At 45.6% G+C, this 7,124-nt stretch overlaps 1 long non-coding RNA gene across 2 annotated transcripts in view; it reads left to right on the plus strand.

The window, feature by feature from the left end:
* Nucleotides 1–5,695: 5,695 nt before the first annotated feature.
* The window catches only part of LOC139061100 (uncharacterized), an 89,112-nt gene continuing 87,683 nt past the window's right edge, over nt 5,696–7,124 (plus strand). For both annotated transcript variants that reach the window (XR_011515171.1, XR_011515170.1), the window contains exon 1: nt 5,696–7,094. This is a non-coding gene — a long non-coding RNA (uncharacterized lncRNA). The remainder of the gene's footprint in view (nt 7,095–7,124) is intronic.

The raw sequence follows: 7,124 nt of genomic DNA on the forward strand, positions 1-7,124 counted from the left end.
GTTTTCCTCTGCGTCGACGTTCTTTAAAGTAGCATTATGTAAGGAGCGAGAAGGGCAATGAAGTAGGAACATTTTCGGGGCTAGTCACAATCATTTGAAGGAAACTGACAGTGGCATCAAGGAAAATATATGTTGAATTACCAGGTTAGATTGAATTGTCGACTTAGTAAATAACAGAAATTGAAAGTGGACGACAGAATAGCTGGATATAAAAGGGATGGAAACCCATGTTTTCGTATTACGTGCGGAAAGCTTTGGCCAGCGAAGCTACCATGGCCCCATATTCACATCCATTTCCTCAAATATTATATGTGCAAGATCTAGGCACGGAGGTGATAGATTGCACCACAAATCGCACACTGGGCGGCGGGTGTGTAACATCGTTTCTGCTGCAAGACGTCGCGTGATACGTGAAATTTGCAGGCGCCCAGGTAAAAAATTCAATGACACCTAAGCAATTCTTACGACTTGCGAATGCGAAAGCATTAATGTGCAAGTGAACACAGCTGGATGGTCCGTTGTGCTATGTTATCGAGTCTCCCGGCTAAATTTGTGCGAGCTACCTTTTGCCCAATGTCTGCTTTATCACGTTCGCTTTAAACAAAATTATTTGGTCTATATTGCGGTGCCGCATGCCACCGACGTGATGCGCGACGATAGACTTAGGAAGCAGCAGCGGCCAACAAACCAGCAGGCACGCGTAGTAGCTAAGCCCAGTGTGAGAGAGAGAGAGAGAGTGCAGGGCACCATGCGCCGGCTTCCGAGAGCGAGACGGCGACACCCGCAAGCGAGCGTCACGTGACTGCCTCGTCGACAGCAACCCTCCTCACCCCGCGGGTTCGCATCGTCGTATCTGCTCCGTCGAAATGCGGTTGAGACGTGTCGTACGTCGTATCCAATGGGAATTGAAGTACCGTTTCGCTGCTACAGACGGCGTCTGATTTGCTCAATCGGCCATTTGACGTTTTCGAATGAAAAAAAAAAAATCCTCGTATGCTACTTGGACCCATCAAGACTGCAGAATTAGACGCCGTCGCTACGAATTGAACGAGATGAAGGGAAAAAGGCGCATGATATTCGTAATTCACCAAATTATGAACCAAAGAGACATTGACTGCATGTAGAGCATTGGGTGAATTATTTGTTTTAATTTAAATCTTGAATAAGCGAAATGAAAGTGGACGAAGAAAACAACCTAAAGCAAGTGGAATACGAACCCACGCCCTTGCATTATGTGTGATATGTAAACAGTTAGGTTTGAATCCTCAACCTCGGGCTAGTTTGCATGCGTCTCAGAATGACACAAGGGGGGGGGGGGGGGGTACCGAGAACTACCATCAAAAGAATGTCGCTGAGCAAACCCTGCGCAAACACAATCAAAGGAAGAAAACTAAATACAGTTAAGAAATAGAAGTACCTCGGCGTCTTTTTATCATGAGAAAATTTGTGGCAACGCCATATCGATGACATGGCTGGGAAAGCACGTGGTGTTTTGGAATTGTCGTGACGAAATAATAGGTGGTGTACAAAAGATACTGCATAACTTTCTATGAGACAATTTTTGTCAGTGCTTGGGTACGCATGTACAGTGTGGGATCTGTGGACGAAAGTTGACGTAGTAAAAATACGAGGGCAAAATATAAGCATCAGGTTTGTTTGTAATAAGTACTCTCGTGCATTCAGTGTGTAAAAGGACAATAAAACTTTAAAATTAGGAAGCATACAGGAACGCAGAAAAATACTAAGATTAACTGTTCTTGTTAACATTTTATTCGAAAGCATGCATTAAGAGAGACCGATACTTGTAAAAGCGCTGTTATGTGTCCCTTCGTAAAACCATGCAAATAAAGTTAGAGAAGTTAGTTGTAGAACTAAGTTCTTTCGGGAGCCTTTCTCCCGCCGTGCAATTCCTGAATGAAGTTGAGGTTTCGACGGAAGCCCGTCTGGTGGGGATCAAGCCTGAAGCAATAGAACGTCGAAACCGACCAAATGAAGTAGTAAAAAAGGAATAAATCTAAAAGTTGTTCCGGCTTCCCTACGGCCAAAAAAGAAACCGGAAATCGCGGCTCTATCGGGAATGACTGGAGTTACAAAAAACCCGTCACACGCTCGATCGAAATGAGGCAACACCCCTCCCCCCCCCCCCCTTCATACGCGCGCTGCTAACGTCACGTTCTGATGTATACGTAAGCTTCCGTGAACTTTCCTTCATCCCATTGTGAACAAGGCTTCCGTAGGGAAGCCGAAACGCTGTTTAGATTAATTCCTTTTTGAGTACTTCCCTTTGTAGGTGTCCGTCGTTTTATTGCTTCAATTTCTGAATGGAACAAGCGGCGCGTTGGCGCTGCAACAACTGTTTTAAGTCAAGCATCTACGATTATCTTACGAAAAAAAAATCTATATATATAAAGCGTTTGAATTGGAGTGATTATATTTTGTGCGTTATCGTTTTTATTTGCATCCTTGCTATCTAAATTGTAAAATGCCTTAAAACCAATTTTCCTTTACCTGCAGACTGCCTTGACTTGTATCCCGCCACCCCTAATGTAATATTGATTGGCGAAGTGGGTAACAATATAAATAAAAAAATGCAAGGACATATAACCCATACAACTTCCAAAATTGTGACATTAAAATTATTACGATAACCGAATGCTGCGGACCTACTGCAATTATCGCGAATTAAAAAAAAAAAAGGCGCTGCAACTGCATAGATTTTGACTGTTAAGACAAAGTAGTAAGCCTCGCTAATGCGCTTTAGGTGATAAAGAAAGTTTTCTTCAGATATCGTTGAAGAAATTTCTGAAGCTAAATGATAGCTCATACTATTTCGTTGTACGCTATGTATAATTTTGCCTCGTGTTTATTTTTTAGTTGAAGTTTGTTAATTTCTACAGTTGTCCGATTGTTGTATGTCACTGCCTTGAGAAGTATTAAGAGCGATATGCACGACTGTGCGTTAATAACATTCTTTTCGTGCGTATCGCTTTTGTCCTTTCAGGAGCAGTACTGGCTCTACCTCGATGGCGTTACTTTAGGCTACCGTTGACGTAATTTTGTACTGATAAAACACTACATGAAATCTCTAAGGGCCAGGTGCCAATTAAACAGCGGTTGAGCAATGCAATGCGCTGCTTCACTTGGGGGTGCTTATACCATGACAGTGATATCTCCGTTCGAGTGACCTTCTTTAGACCGACACACCAAGATAAATAAAAAAAGAAGGAATAGCTGTGGTTCAAACTTCCTTAACCATGGAAGTTAACCTAATACGGCGAGCCATTAAGGCAGCTCAGGTGGAGTTTGGTAGGGCCTACCGGATGTATGCAACACGTTCAATAGATTTTTCCTCTAGCGGAAAGTGCGTTAACATCATCGAGACGCACTTGCATCCTTCTTTACCACACATTGTGAAGACCGAGGATCATGGACGTATCGTAGGAGACGCCGTTTGCATCGTCTAGAGTCAAGGATCCAGTTCCATGCGGTGTTAGGGGAAGTTTTTTTTTCAAGAGTACAGTGCGCGTCACTGTTGTGTAGAGCGCGGAAACGGCAGCCGCCCGGGCGCTCCGGCGATAGCCAGCGACGACTAACGGTGGTTGCTGGGCTCGAGATTAAGAAGCGTCTGGGCGCGTTCGGCCAACGTACCTAATCTCGTCCCCAGCCACTACCGTTAGACGTCGCCGAGTGGCTCCGGAGCATCCCTGGTGGCCGGCGTTCGCACGCCCTACACAATGGTGGCAGGCACTGAACGCCCCAAAGCAACATTGGATCCGAGCCACCTGTGAATTCGACGTTAGGATGGATAGTTGGGCGTGTTGGTTAAGCATGATTTCTGAAGTCAAGGCGCTAAAATGACGGAGGACAAAGAAGTGTGTGCGTGTGTTTCTTCTTTGTCCTCCGTCATTTTAGCGCCTTCACTTCAGAAATCATGTGAATGCGAGTTCTCTAGTTTACGAGATTTTTTGCAGAGGACGCAGTTGACTGTCACTGCCGCAAAGGAATCTTTTTATCCTCTAGCCATATTATGACCTGTAGCGTGCCAACATGTAATTTGAAGAAAGAATGCTTTGTGGTTCGTTTGATCGGCATTTGCCTGGCTTGTTATAAAACATCGTGTCCTCGACCTTCACAGTGAAGAGCCCTATATAGTGGCTTTGTGAACAGGACATCAACTATTTATTTATACAGGCGCTTACGGTTCACAGACGCGATGTGTTACAATGACAAATATGTTTCGAGAATTTCGCGAAAATTCCCGATGACCTTTCTGGCCGTTGTATGGTAAGCGTTGTCGGTAAGGCGTTTTTGCAGTTGCATCTGCAAAACCTTTCGCAAAATATATGTAGTCATGGTCTCATAGAAAGAGGAAGCCAAAAACAACTGTCTACGGCACAATATGTGCGATCACGAAAGGCCAGCAGTGTGAAGACGACGACGACGATTTAGAAGCTAGCGCGGGCTCTTGCCTCTTGGCCAAGCGCAGCGTATTTTCCTTGCAAATATATTTGTACATAGCTTGTCGTCTGCGTCTTCCTACGTAACAATATTATAGTTCCAAGCTCACTATATTTCGACTCTTTGCTTAGCCAATTGCCAAGTTCATCCTCGACTCTTGTGACAATATTTGTTATTTTTTCATTGTTCAAATTTGGAATGGCCATTTCGCGCTTCTTGCTTTTTTTTCCCGACTATATATACCCTTTTCAAAATGATGCTTTAGCGTCAATCTCTATACTTCTACACTCTTCCTCTTCAATAATAATTTCTCTCAACTTATCATGAATTCCTTCTGTCATCAGGCAGTAATCAATGGTCGATCACCGGTTTCTCACTTCCCGCGTGGTCTGCCCGTCACACTTAGGCCCTTTACTCATGATAACGGGGCTATGCTGCTCACAAAGTTCACATCGACTTCCAGTTGTTGTCGGTATATCCATCTAGATCCTGCATGCGGGCATTCATGTCACCTAAGAGGATAATTTTGGCATTATTCCCGAAACTCTTTATATAAGCACTTAGGTATTCCACTAACTCGTGATTCTTCTCTGTGCAATTATTCCCGGTCAACAAATACGTTACGCCCAGCCAAGTTTTCTTTCCACGCATTGTACCTGATAACCAAAGATGCTCTTGACATTTTGAATTTACCTTCTTCTAGATTGGTACACGACTCCCTTCTCCCGGGAGGGAAGGATAATTCAGCCCTTCTTCGCTTCATGACGCACAGGTGGCGCTATGGTCACATACCCGTCACAAACGGCCCGGGTCGTATGCTGCTGCGGCCGTTCTACAGTGCAACTGCTGCATATTTGTCACCGTAGTTAAACTGAAAACCGTCTTCACAGTGACATCATCGGCAGTTACAAATTTATGAAGGCAGTCGAAGTCTGTCAGTTAAGAAGGTAACGTACCTGCCTTGTCCGTCAGCAGTTTGTTTCCTTGTTTGAAAGGCAAAAATACAGCGCTCTTAACGCTGTTCAGTTGAGTAAATATGTCAAACTTGGTATACGAGAAGGTGAACAATTTCTGCGTGATCGAATTAGCTCTTTATCAGTTCTCACAAAGCAAGAGGTGAAATTTGTTTTATGAGACAGTGTATATAGGTGCTGTATTCAAACGTATTTCGCGCAAACAGTATTCTTACATAAATAAACGCGAAAAAGAATTGATTTCGATTCAAGGCATGTAAAATAGAATGGAATATTTATTTATATCCGTACAAATAAAACTTCCGGATAAATTTTTTTGCGCCGTATTGTTGCTATTATAAAAGAGGCGTACATGTTTGCAACATAACTCAACTGAAGTCCCACAAACGGCTTATGGTCAATCAACAGTGTGAATGGCGACGAGAATGGGATGACAACGGGCCGTCCTCTTAGCACGCAGCAGCCTTCGCCACCATGGCAGAATAAGCCAGCCCGTCGCAGTTTGACGAGACGGGGGACGAGCGGCCAGCTTATCAAGTTCGACTGGAGGCATTCTTTGAAGGCAATGGCAGCACGGACGACAAGAAGAAGCGCACCCTGTTTGTTACAGCACTGACGGCCCACACCGTGGATGTACTTAGTGGTCGATACGCGCCAGAGGAGGTGAACGAACTTTCTACGCCCAAACGGTAGCTTGGTTGCAGCACCACTTTTCGCCGCAACTAAACGAAACGAGACGGCACAGTCTTACAAGTTATTTACACGCGATTAGCTGCCAGGCGAACCTGTCAAAGATTTCATAGTTGCCATTCGTCAAACAGTGGACACATGCAATTCTGGCGCAACGTTGGACCGAATGCTGCGATATCGCATCGTCTGTGGGCTGCAAAGTGCAGGAGTGCGCCGAGAGTTGCTTGCGAAGCCAGAGCTGACGATCACGGAAGGAGAAGAAATCGTGCTATCAGACGAAATCGCAGAAGCGACCGCGCAGCAGATCATGAGCCACGCCGCTTAAGGAAGAGTACATGCGATGGGAAGACCGTCTTATCGCCCAAGAAACCGGCCACGGATTATTTCGTGTAACCGCTTTGGGCGAAAGTGCACGAACCAGAGGATTGCCGGTTCCGTTCGGCAACATGCTTTAAGTGCCAACAGCGGGGTCATATTGCCCGAGCCTGTTTCCGTAGGGAGAGAGTTCATTGAAGGGCCACCAGGGCTGCCGCGTCAGGTAAATATTCCATCGCCTCGGGAGGAATGCACATCTGTAGGTACGGCCGGTATATTTGCGTTGGAAGCAGCGGACAGCCATGTCAGCTACGTCGGCATCACGGAACCCATTGTATGCACACACATTGAATTGTGGGGGCGTTTCAGTGGACATGCAGGTCGATACAGGGTCACCAGTGTCGGTCACCATGTGGCCAACCTATGAGAAAAACAAAACAACGTAGCCCAAGCTGCGTGATTCGCCATTGAACCCGACTTGTTTCCTGGGAAGGCTTCCCGTTCGGAGGCAACGCAAGCTCAAGCTTTCATGCGCAAACCGGTCGACTGACGCATCCCTGACAGTTCTTGGTTGCCCCGGCTCCAATTTGTGCGGACGTGAACTGATCCAGGCGTTCAACATGCCAGAGGCGCCAGTAATGAACATCCACACGACAGGTGAGTGAATGCCTTTCGCCGGGACGGACG

This window comes from Dermacentor albipictus, chromosome 6 (assembly GCF_038994185.2).
Source record: "Dermacentor albipictus isolate Rhodes 1998 colony chromosome 6, USDA_Dalb.pri_finalv2, whole genome shotgun sequence".
NCBI lineage: Eukaryota > Metazoa > Arthropoda > Arachnida > Ixodida > Ixodidae > Dermacentor > Dermacentor albipictus.